The sequence below is a fragment of the Nicotiana tabacum genome, chromosome 20 (assembly GCF_000715075.1).
Source record: "Nicotiana tabacum cultivar K326 chromosome 20, ASM71507v2, whole genome shotgun sequence".
Taxonomy (NCBI): domain Eukaryota; kingdom Viridiplantae; phylum Streptophyta; class Magnoliopsida; order Solanales; family Solanaceae; genus Nicotiana; species Nicotiana tabacum.
The window spans coordinates 162613950-162626852 of record NC_134099.1 but is presented as its reverse complement, the minus strand read 5'-3'; the positions used below and the strand labels follow the sequence as shown (position 1 = coordinate 162626852).

Below are 12903 nucleotides of genomic sequence, written 5' to 3'. Positions count from 1 at the left end.
TCACAACCGAGTTAAGAATGCTTACCCCAATTTGTGTGGTGAAATTCCTCCCCAAAGTCGTCCAAAACCAAGCTCCAATCCCAAAAATGTGAATAAAACCTCAACCCCCAAAATACATGCTTCTATCCAGGTTTTTCGCACCTGCGAACAGAAACACGCATTTGTGAGTCCGCATTTGCGAGCTATGGCTTGCATCTATGAAGACAACATACCAGGCAGAGGTTCGCATCTATGAAAAAATTAAGTCGCATCTGCAATTGCGCAGAAGTGCCAAACGAGCCGCAGAAAGCCTTTTTAATAAAATTTATGAGAGGTCAACCGGGGTACGGATGATTTATTTATCACCAGGTAGAGATGAATACTATATGGTAGCGGCAGAAAATTCTTTAGCCTTAAATCGAGATATTCAGGAAGAACAGGTTGTTCCAGCTCGATACCGTCAAGAATTCTTAACTATTGCATGGGAATAGGTTCATCTTCGAAGTATTTTTCTTTTTCAATATTTTTCTATTGGAGCTTCCCTCATTCCTTTTATCATAAAACAAATTCTTATTTCCCGAATCATTGTACATTGCAATTTGAATTAGGAATTCTGTATCCAACTCTAAGCAGCCATTAACTACATATGCATCTGATCATATATGTATTATCTATTCCAACAAATAATACAAAAAAGGAGGTTTTTCAATGCGATATCTAAAAACATATCTCTATGTGACGCCAGTACTAAGTACGCTATGGTACGGGGCTTTAGCATGTCTATTGATAGAGATTAATTATTTTTTCCCCGATGCGTTGATATTCCCCTTTTTCCATTCTAGTTATTGTCATGGGAAGGAATGAAGAAGATTAGAGATCCAATCAAATATTGGTGATGAATCCCTCTCCCCCTCTTTTCTCTTTTTTACCTTTTTAGAATAAGGGAGGAAAGAGAAAGAATAAAAAAAGTGGATTCAACATTCGAGCTCAAGTTCGAATTAACTGAATTTTAATAATAGAGGAATGGGGGTAGAATAGAAGATCTAGGGCAAGAGTATTATACAATATACTTAAATGATTACTTCAATTTGAAATATACTTTAAAAAAATCGTTGTATTTTACTATGACTTTGCTTTACTATTACTTTATTTTTCTGATTTTAATCTTTTACTTTTAGAATTGGATTTCAAGTTAGTAACTTCTATTTTATCCATTCTTCAATTTGAATCGAAAATAGAAGAGTTGAGTAAATCAAAAATCCCGAGGAGGTTCATGACCAATGGAAAGATGTCCGAGTAACGGTGATTTTGGAATGTACTAGTTGTGTCCGAAATAGTGTTGATAAGGTATCAAGAGGTATTTCCAGATATATTACTCAAAAGAACCAGCACAATACACCTAATCGATTAGAATTGAAAAAATTCTATCCCTATTATTACAAACATACAATTCATGGGGAGATAAAGAAATAGAGCGAACCAAGTAATTGTGTCTTACCCTTTCAAGGAAGGGGGAAAAATGAAATTATATATATAACATATTTAAATAGAAAATAAAAAAATCTTATTTTTTAAAATCCTATTTTGGGTGGATTTAAACTTAATTAGAATTAAAATATAGGATTTTAGGGATAAGTAATAAATTAAACAAACAAACCATGGATAACTCCAAGCGATCTTTTCATAGGCGTTTTCCCCCGATTCAATCGGGGGATCGAATTGATTATAGAAACATGAGTTTAATTAGTCGATTTATTAGTTAACAGGGAAAAATATGATCAAGATGAGTGAATAGATTGACCTTGAAACAACAACGATTAATTACTCTTGCTATTAACCAAGTTCGTATTTTATATTTGTTACCGTTTCTCAATAATGAGAAACAATTTGAAAGAGCCGAGTCGACCGCTAGAAATACTGGTTTTAAAGCCCAAAATAAATAAGCTTACTTTTTCTTCACTTGAATTATAATTATAAGAATCTATATTTGAGTATCGTGTCATAAGAAAAATAAATAAATCGGAAAAAAAAGATTTCTTTTTTTATTGAATTGAACGTGTTCATTCCTTTTGACTATTTTAGCATATTTTCTCATATTAATTTCTACTCTACCTTCCCGGAGTTCATTCTCCGGGGAACTCCATTTAAATTATTCTGGTGGATTCTTTCCAATCTACTTTCTTTATGATTCCGTTCGAAATCATATAAAGACAATTCCTATTTGATATAACTATTTGTGGAAGTATTTTACGGTTAAGAAGCAATTGTCTCTTGTACAGATCGTGCATTAATATACTATAAATATAGGATACTGTCCTTTTGCGAATTACTGGATTTATCCGAGTGATCCACAAACGAAGAAAATCTCTCTTTTTCCTATCCCTATCCCGAAGAGCCGAAACTAAAGCTCTTATTTTCTGTTGAGTAATAGTTCGAGTAAGCCTCGAATGAGTCCCCCGAAAGCTTGATGCAATAAACGAATTTTTGTTCTACGTCTCCGAGCTATATATCCCCGTTTAGTTCTGGTCACTGAATAAATAAAACTTTAGCGAATAACTAATCGATTGCCTTTCTTTCAGTTATTCTTTCTCCCCTTCCTAGTTTATTAATAACAAAACAGTTTTTTTCAATATATGAAATAAAAATTCCAATGGCTTTGGCTACTGTAACCTTCCCGACCACGATTTCTCTTCTTCTTCTTCTTCTTCTTCTTCTTCTTCTTCTTCTTCTTCTTCTTCTTCTTCTTCTTTAGGTATTTCACTGCGAAATAAGAAAGAAATAAAAAATTGTATTTTCCTAGGTATCAAAAATCTAGTAAATAAAAGAAATCAAAAAATAAATAGTGGATTCCTTCGTTTCTGTGGTTACTTCTTAAACGGTGAGGTCTGCTCTATACACCGGAGCCTTTACTTTATACTTTAATTTAATATTTAATCAACTAATTAATGTTATTGGGAACTTGTATAGTTCACACTCTTTGGCTCTACCCATGAATTATCCAGTAATAGATCTTTCACAATCAGATATACCTATACGGTAACGATATTTAATTATGAAAGTTTGTTGGGTAGCTGACCTTCTTAGTCCGTTCTTGCCAGAGTGGGAGCCTGCATAATCTTTACGTTTTATGCTTTTTAAATAAGATTTCCTCCGGTTAATGGATAACCATTTATTACCAATGATTGAATTTCTTATCATCTTAAACTCAGGTGATTAGATTTACACCAACGGAAACCATAAACTTCATACACAATAGAGGGATATGATGGATTTTTTTTTAAATAATGAATGGAGTTCCTTCTTCCATCTTATCCCATTCACCGGTACTGATCATTGATACTGTAAAAGTCATTTTCTTGCTTTTGTGCCAGCTCATGAACTAAACGAGTTGCACATACACCCTAGTACATGTTCCTCGACGCTGAGGGCACCACCCAAGAGCGGGGGATTTCGTGACATTTCTGGTTAGCTGTCTTGTATTTCAATAAGTTGTTTAATAGTTGGCATGTTGAATCGTATACATAATATAATGGGTTGGTTTAGATTGATCCTCACCGAATGATGATGAATTACTTCCATTTAATAGAATATTCAATTCGAAGATAAAATCTTAAATCACAGATTTGCACGAAATCCATGTTATTTTCATTCAACTGCTACAAAATCAATAATTCTATAAGCTTGGGCTTCTGTTGCTGACATAAAAACATCTCTTTTCATATCTTCGGATACAACCCATAAGTGTGTCCCCATTCTTTGTACGTAAACCCTTGTGAGGGTTTCACGCAGTTTCAGCAGTTCTTCCGCTTCCAGGACAAATTCGCATGTTTGTGCCTCATAAAAAGAATTAGCAGGTTGATGGATCCTTACCTGATGATATAATAAAATAAAAGCTTCCCCTAGCTCGCATGATAAAGCAAAGAGAAAAGAAAGATAAAAAATAGAAAAAAGATAGAATTGAACAACCGTACAAGCATCTTTTGTGCATACGGCTCTTCAAGAAAATTGACCTCCCCTCCTTTCTATTGAAGAAAGAGAAGAATAGAATCTATCAGACTCAGCTTGATTCTGGCTAAGCTTCTATCTCTAAATAATTGGAATTCTGGTATGGCAGGAATACTGTCGACCATTATGAGCGATAATGAAGCCAAGCCGTATAAAGGCGAGCAGCCTTATAGCAATAACAAACGTCGGGGATTCGTTTCTCCTCGGGCAACTCGTCCACGTCTGCAAGATACTTGACGGTGTCGACGAGTTTTTCCAGCATGAGTTCGTCCCGCACTCCTCCCTGCTCACGGGCAACTTCTCTTGCCTGCACACAGATTTCTTGCAAGAGCCTGTCACCGCAGAAGCGGCTTTCGCACCTGCATGCAAAACTCTCCAGAAAAGAAGCTTCCTCCTAGGACTCCACTTCGTAGAAGTGATGCAAATCGCGCAGAGGCGGAGCCGCACCTGCGCTCCAAAATGTCGCAGGTGCGAAGCACGAGAACCAAACCTGCCCCAAGCAGGAAAAATGATCTGAAACTCATTCGAAACTCACTCGATCCTCTCAGGATCCTGTCCGAATATACCAACAAGTTCAATAACATAATGTGAACCTACTCGAGGCCTCAAATCACATCAAACAATGTCGAAACTACAAATCGCACCTCGAATCGAACTTATGAATTTTCAAATCTTCCAAAATTCGTGCCGAAATATCAAATCAATCCGGAATAACCTCAAATTTTGCATATAAGTCTCAAATGACATAACGGGGCTAATCCAACTCCCGAAATCGCAAACTGAGCCCGATATCAACTAAGTCAACTCCCGGTCAAACTTCTCAACCTTCTAAAACTTCAACTTTTCAATTTTCGCCAAAATACTTCAAATTATCCTACGGACCTCCAAATCTAGATCCGGACGCACGCTTAAGTCCAAAATCACCATACGAAACTATTGGAATCATCAAAACGCCATTTCGGAGTCGTCTACGCAAAAGTCAAACTCCAGTCAACTCTTACCGCTTAAGCTTCTAAAACAAGAATCCTTCTTCCAAATTGATCCCGGATCTTCCGAAAATCAAACTCGAAAATACGAAGCTGCTCAAGACATTAAGTTGCTGAACAGGACGCTAATTCTCAAAACGACCGGTCGGGTCGTTACAAAAAGATATAATATATATATATATATATATATATATATATATATATATATATATATATATATATATATATATATATATAATATACACATGTATTTTCGATTATTATTTTGAGAGCAACTATAAAATATCATTTTCCCTTTTTGATATTGTATGTGATTGGTATAACCATTGGCAAATGCTGAATAGTATTTCTCATTCATCAAATAGTCAGTTATATTCTCCATCTCAAAAGAAAAATCAAAAAAATAATCGCATTTAATTTAATCCCATCATAGAAAAGTATTCGCCTACACAGAAAACTGGCTAAAAGCATTAAAATATTGGCTTAGGATGCAAATCCAGTTACCTTGTAAAACATTCTCACGTGTATCTATATAAAAATAAAATATTTCTTTTTACTTATTCCCCTCCTTTCACTAAAGAACATACTGAAAAATAATTTCTTTTTCCTTAAACTAATCCATTTTCCATGTTATGAATGGACGATATTATTTATGAATTAGCCGCAAAATAAAAGGATTAGAAAAAGGGTTAACCCACCAAAAATGTCTCATTACTAAGATGCACGCTTCCCTTTTAAAGCATATTTTTAAGATTAAAATATAGGCTAATGTTTCCTCTAATGTATGCCAATTATATATATGTATAGTGCACGTAACTATGTTGGTTTCCAACTCTATTTTTATACTTTATGCTACCCCACTATTGCGCGCATAATCAATCATATTTCTTTTTTTATTTCTCGTTCGGTTTCCGATACCTGCATTGGGACACGATTATATTCGGATTCGTGCCGCGCACCGCCCCATTCGGAAAAGCACTCCCTACCAAAAAAAATTTCATACATAGGGTTTGAATCCGTAAACCTCTGGTTAACGGAAAAGCAATCTCGTCCAGTGCATGGTTAATAATCAATCATATTTTGAGTGGATTAATTCTAATTTACTGTTTTAATAGCGTGTTGTATTTGGCACTAGCTTATAGGCCCCTTATAATATAGCTAGGTTGTTGACTTAGTTGATGATTTTGATTTGATTGTTCAATGTACCAATCCTTTTTCTTCAATCAGAGTTCACACTAGTGAAGAAAGAAGTGACAATAGTAACACTAATTACCCTCGACGAAATTAAAATATATCCTGGATTTAGCATATAAGTAATACATAGGGATTTAATTAATATATTTTAAATAAAAAGTTTCATGCCCATGAAAACGTTAAAAATTATAAAGAGCTTGATTACCATGATCTCATCATCTTGATTATATAAATACACACACAATTAAATAATTTTAATATGCCGAAGGTCTATTGAAAACAATATTCCTATTTTCAGGAATAAGTGACCTTATGAATGAAAAAAAGAGATAAAAGCAACAAATATGGAGATGGAAAGGACTTGTGTTTTAGTTTTTACAAGTTCGAGCATCGTGCCAAGCAAACTAATTAAGTCTGATATTTAAGTAAAAAAAATGGCAGAAAGCTATGGTTAAGACATGTAATTAAGACATATTAAGCTCCTAATTAAGACATGTAATGAATTATCACTAATCTTTTTTTTTTTCAATCTATATTTATATTCTATATATATATTAAAGCAAGAAAGTTACTATATATAATTGACATTATGGTTAAGCCAAGTAGCAAGCTAATAAATGTCAATAGTATATGGTAAATTTATTCTATATTTGACTATTTTAGTTAAATACAAATATATATATATATATAATATGAATTAAAAGATAATTTTGAATTTATAGATAACGTTCTAAAATTCTAATTTAAATTAAAAATAAAATTTATTTTTTTATCATGTTGTCATACTTAATTCGGTTAATGATCATATGCAATCATGTTAGGAACTTTTGTTATTTTTTCTAATTATTTAAATACTACTTCGCCTCTAACAAAAAAAATAACTACTTCATATAACTATAAAACTATTTCACATTTAAAATCCTATAAGTATAGTTCTTTGAAACACTGTAGCTAGATTTGAATAAAATAATTTTTTTTAAAAAAATAAATGTAATATATTGGGTGCACGTCTATGTTTATCTAAATAAAAAAAAAGAGTTTACAAAACCAAATAAAAGTTTACTTACATATATAATAAAGTAAACATACATGCTGGAGAAAGAAACATCACAAAATAAGTCAATATTAAAAAAAAGTTGTTTCTTTTTTCTTCTTGAAGAATATTTGTTTGAATAGTCAATTTGCATTAATGGACATCAAACAAATAACAAAACTTTGGCTATAAAATTGCTATCATTAATTTTAATTTAGCACATTCAAGGAATTGAAGGGTATAAGCTGAAACCCCTTCATTTAACTATAGTCAGGCCAATATTGCAAGGGTATAATTTTTTTTTCGTTGAAGAATATTAGTTTTGAATCATTAGATTATGTGGAAGTTTTTTTTTTCAAACTCAACAAGAGAGAAATTGGTTTCTAATTGATAGTTTCGATAGCGACTTTTAAGTGTAACAAAGAGTATATATAAAGAAAAAATTGTTATGACGTGAAATATTTTTTTTAAATGTAAACAAATTATTTCGAAAAAACTCTTTACTTTTTTTAATTCAAAGATAATAAATAGATAAGATATTTTTTAATATTAGTAGAGAGTTTTAAAATTATTATAATAGAAGTTATATTATGGATAAACTAAAAAAATCAAAATCTTATGGAATATTTACATAATTTCCGGCCAGATTTATTGTTTACTTTTTATAGCTAATATAAATAGATGCTATATCGATAACACACGATTATACACATATTATGTATGGATTATATATAAATTACACATCATTCAATTTTTTAATTTATGTGGTCCGGTGAGTACATATATAGGCTGATTAGATAAAGCCAAACAAATATAAAATAATTTCAACCAAAGACTAAAAATATAATTAAAGTTCATATGTAGACAATTTTTATTAAAACTCATCCTTTTATAGTGAAATAAATTAATTTTTTGTAATAAAAGAAATAATAACATAAAAAATAAGATAAAAGAAAATAAATATTGAAAAAAATGTTAGAAAGATCTAAAAACGAGAAATAAAAGATGACAACAAATTTCTTCTTATGTTTCATCTTTGTTAAGTATGAAAATTTTGAAAGTTAATTTTAAATTAACGAAAATATCTTCACTTTCATCATTATAAAGATAATCATTATTATAATATATATAAAGTTTTAGAAATTGAAATATCAAAATAGAAATATTTTTTGAAAAATAAAATCATACCAACTAAGATTTCACATCGTAGTATAAGAGTCACGTCGTAATCAAAGAATCATTTATATCGTGTCAACCTTTGTGCTTTGCATAAATATGAGTTATTATTTCACTTTGTGGCTATTTTTAGGTTCCAATGACACCTATGAGAATAGTGCAAAAATAAAATTATCACAACGAGAATTGAGAAAATATTAGTCTTTTTTCATGTAGTGTTTCTTAATTAATATCTGACGATTATATATAATTATTTAGAAGGTTTAAATGTTAAGGTTATTTACATATAATTCAAATAACTCAGATATTTAACATGGTTAATGTCAAATATCAAAATGGAGTAAAAACAATTCACTAGCTACAGAATTTTTATATTTTTAGATAGCCAACTAAAATGAGCTTCGAATTAAGAATAATATTTTCAATTACATTATTATAAAAATAATTATTATTGAAAAATAATGTTTTAGAAACTGAAATTTTAAGAAAGAAATATTTTTTAAGAGATATCAATACACCAAATAAGAGTTCAAGTAGTAGTAAAAGAGTTAAATTTTATCCAAAAAGTCATTCATTGTCTCAACATTTGATTAGTTTGCCATAAATATGAGTTATTATTTTGTTTCCTGACTATTTTTAGGATCCAATGACACCGACAAGAATGGTATCAAAAAAGAAAAATAGAAGAAATGGTTAATTTTTTTCATGTAGTTAATATCCAATTATTATTTATATTTACTTAGAAAGTGTAAATTTTAAGATTATTTACATACAATCCAAATAACTTAAATATTTAACATGATTAGTGTTCGCGCATCCGCGCGGGTACTAATACTAGTTTGAAGATATAGTTAAGAAAATAAAAGTATAATCTAATTTCTAAAATTCTTTTTAAGTAAGATGATCATACAATTCAATATTATATATCGTAAGAGACAAACTATTAATTCAAAACTTATCGGCGATCATTATTAAAACATAATTTTTTTTTAAGTTCACTCCTTTTTTTGCATGATAAAAAAATGAAGAATATTTGAAGGTAATGTAGATGTAACCACAATTTCACCATCAAAGATTTATAGAGCGGTTGTAAGTATTTCTTTATTTTTAACTAGGCGTTTAAAATTCGAATCCTGAAAAATGAAGTTACGTTTAGTTGTGTGTTACTGTATTTTATCTTTGAAGTGAGATTTTACCAACATAAATCTAATTAATCAAGCTCCAAAACGAATATCGTACAAGAAACCTTTAAATCAGAGTATCATGAAAACCACAGCTCGAAATTATGACTAATGATGGCGACGGATCGAATTGAACTGCAAATCAATAGTAAAATCAAATATATTTGACCAAGAAAACTAGAATGATTAGGTCTAGATTCATTGGCACCATTTAGAAATCAAGTCCATGCTGGAAAAAAGACTGTGACGTGTCCTTTTGAATTCATTCCCTCTTTATCTATTTTCTTCTTTAATCAAGTTACATTTGCACTATACTAATTGGAAAATTCCTTATTAATGAGTTGTCGATTCTTAATAATTACTAGGAGCATGTTACTGATTTATTCACCCTTTCTTGAGCTGAGGGTCTATCGGAAACAGTCTTTTCTACCTGGCTTTCCAGATAGAGTAAGATTTGTGGACACACTACTCTCTCCAGACCCACTTGTGGAATTATACTTGTATGATGATGTTGTTGTTGTTGTTGTTGTTGTTGTTGTTGTATGTTACTGATTTAGTTTTGGACCCATCCTTTTTTTCTTTTGGTGTATGATAGCTGTATTAGAGCCCGATCAAATTTAAATTCATGCCGAAAAGTTCCATATATTAAGGGATAAAACACTCCGTAATAAAAGTGACTTTATATCTAGAACTCGAAATCCCTAGACCTATGATTAAGAATGACGGAATACTTATCGCTCTACTACAATCCTTGATGGTCACATGATTTTCTCTAATCATCTTGATTCAATAGATGCAAAGGTATTCTTTTAGGGTGAAGTTTAAGTTTGCCAATTTTAATGTTACAAATTTTACTACTTTAGAAGAGTACAACAACAATCCCGTAAAATTTCACCAAGTAAAAAAATAGTAGGAACCACGCGAACGCAAGCCCCGTCTGCCACAAATTATGATGTAGACTCGATCACTTGGGCCGACGTTAGACTAGCACCCTTCCAAAGTGCAATGGAAGTCACTAGCCTAGGCCATGGGCTTTCTTGATCGTCCATTAACCCCCGTCGAGGTAAGTACTACTTTAGAAGAGTATGCATTTAAATTGTCACCTATCCACCAATTAACAAGGTGATTTACATAAATTGATTAAACAATTATTCATGTTAATAAGTAATATTATATTAATAAGATATGATCATCATTAAAGTATGTCAAGTATGAAAGGAACAAGCCAGCACTAATAGAAGGCAAAGTAATTTTTGCTGCTTTCTTCCAAAGTTCAAAAGTAGACATTAGTGCTTCTGCCGTTTTATATTTTATCTAATACTGTCGTTTTTATATTAAAAAAAGACAATTAAGTGTACTAAGTTTTTACTATATGCGGGTCTCGAAAAAAGGATATAATTATCTTTAATATGCACTTTTACATTATATTTCTTCAAAAGATTATTTACATTTCTTGAACTTATGACCTCTTTGTCATATAGTAATAAGTACATTTACAGTTACACCAATGTTTCCCTTTATTTAAAGCTATTAATCTATAATATCAACGTTTATAGCTTAGTAATACCAGCAAAAATCTTTTACACAATAGATATGAGTTTGATTAAAATTATCATTTTCCCTGTTGGAAAAATGACATTGTATAACAGCTCTCAAAATAATAGCTAAAAAAATATATTTTTTTGTATAATTTTTTTTTGTGTATATATATATAAATTCTAAACACTTTTGCGGCTACTGAATATAAATATTTTTTGTCGGGGGCAAAAAATGATCTTTGCATAGAAAAATAAAAATAAAATAAAATAATCGAAGCAAAATACATGTTGAAAATTTTATAATTCAATTATTAAAAACAGCAAACCAAGCCATCATATATCTTTAATTTCTTGAAATTTTTTTCTTCTTCTTGTCTTTGTACTGATCCTATAACTCTATAAAGTCGAAGACATCTCATTAATTTCTTTGTGATTGACCGTGCGTGCGTTAACTAGTCAACAAAAGAAGCTTCTAAAGTTAATTAATTCTAATTACGAAATTAACTAATAGATCAATCTAGGTTGCTCGAGACTAAATAATAATTTTTAAATCCAAAAACCTTTTTGTGATACATGTATCATACATGCACTTTGCTTTGCTACCCCATCTTTACACACAATTAGCTACTTAGTTCAAATTTAAAAGGAAAAAAAATAAAAAATAGTTCAAACGTCTTAGTGGGCGTTTGGACATAAGAATTGTGAAATTACGAAAAAAAGTAGGAAATTATTTTTAGATTAAAATGATATTTGAAAATTAGAATTGTGTTTGGATATGAATAAAATTTGGAACTGTTTTTGAATTTTTGTGAGTGCTTTGAAGTAAAAATTTTGTAAAACAAATTTTTGGAGTTTTTTAAATTTCGAAAAATTTTGGAATCAACTTTAAGTGAAATTTGACATTTTCATAGCCAAATATTAATTCCGAAAAAATACAAATAAAATAAAAAATCGAAAAAAAAGGAAAAAAGAAAAATTATGGCCAAACGGGCCCGTAGTAAGAGTTTATCATTTTAAAACTTGCCAAAAGAAATATTTATATTACTGATGAGTCAAACTCAAAAAGTCAAAGTAAACAAAGAATAAACTAGTCCCTAACGCAAGAAATCTAATTGTCCATTATAAGCTGCAAAATATATCTAAACTATTCTTAAGAGTCAAATTTTATTTGTCACCACCAAAGATGAATTAGGACTCTTAATTTGGATTTAAGTTACGTACACACACATTATCATAACTTTTTACACAACTGAGGATTTATAGCAAAGTAGCTATCATTTAAATTAGGTTACGAATTAACACATATCAAAGGAAGTTATACATGAGATATACATTTAGAATTTTAGATGTGTATAAATATATATATATATATATATATATATATAGTAACCATTCAGACAGTAGCGTTCAAACGCAAAGTGTTCAGACACATATTGGGGCCCGATTAAATCTGGATTTATGGAATGTCCCATATTAGGGGGTAAAGCGCTCCCTAACAAAGACGACTCCATACCCAGAATTCGAATCCAAAACCTCTGGTTAAGAATTAATGAGTACTTACTAGTCCACTACAACTTTTGTTAGTGATATAAATATATTTTATTTATATCGTCAGTGCATCGAACTTTAACTGATCTTTGGCAAACTGTGGGAAGTGTTTAAATTGTAGCTCAACAACCTAATTTCAATTATGACAATTTGTAAATTGTAAGAAAAGAGAGCAGTGGACTAAACATCAACTTCCATTAGAGATGCTTCCACGGTTAGCAGAATATCATATCAGAGTTGGTCAAATTTGAAAATCCAAGGAG

At 30.6% G+C, this 12903-nt stretch overlaps 1 non-coding gene across 1 annotated transcript; it reads right to left on the bottom strand.

Moving 5' to 3' along the window:
* Positions 1 to 10463: 10463 nt before the first annotated feature.
* Positions 10464 to 10625, bottom strand: LOC142175008 (U1 spliceosomal RNA). Its single transcript, XR_012704205.1, has one exon. It is a non-coding gene; the product is annotated as a U1 spliceosomal RNA (small nuclear RNA).
* Positions 10626 to 12903: the final 2278 nt, after the last annotated feature.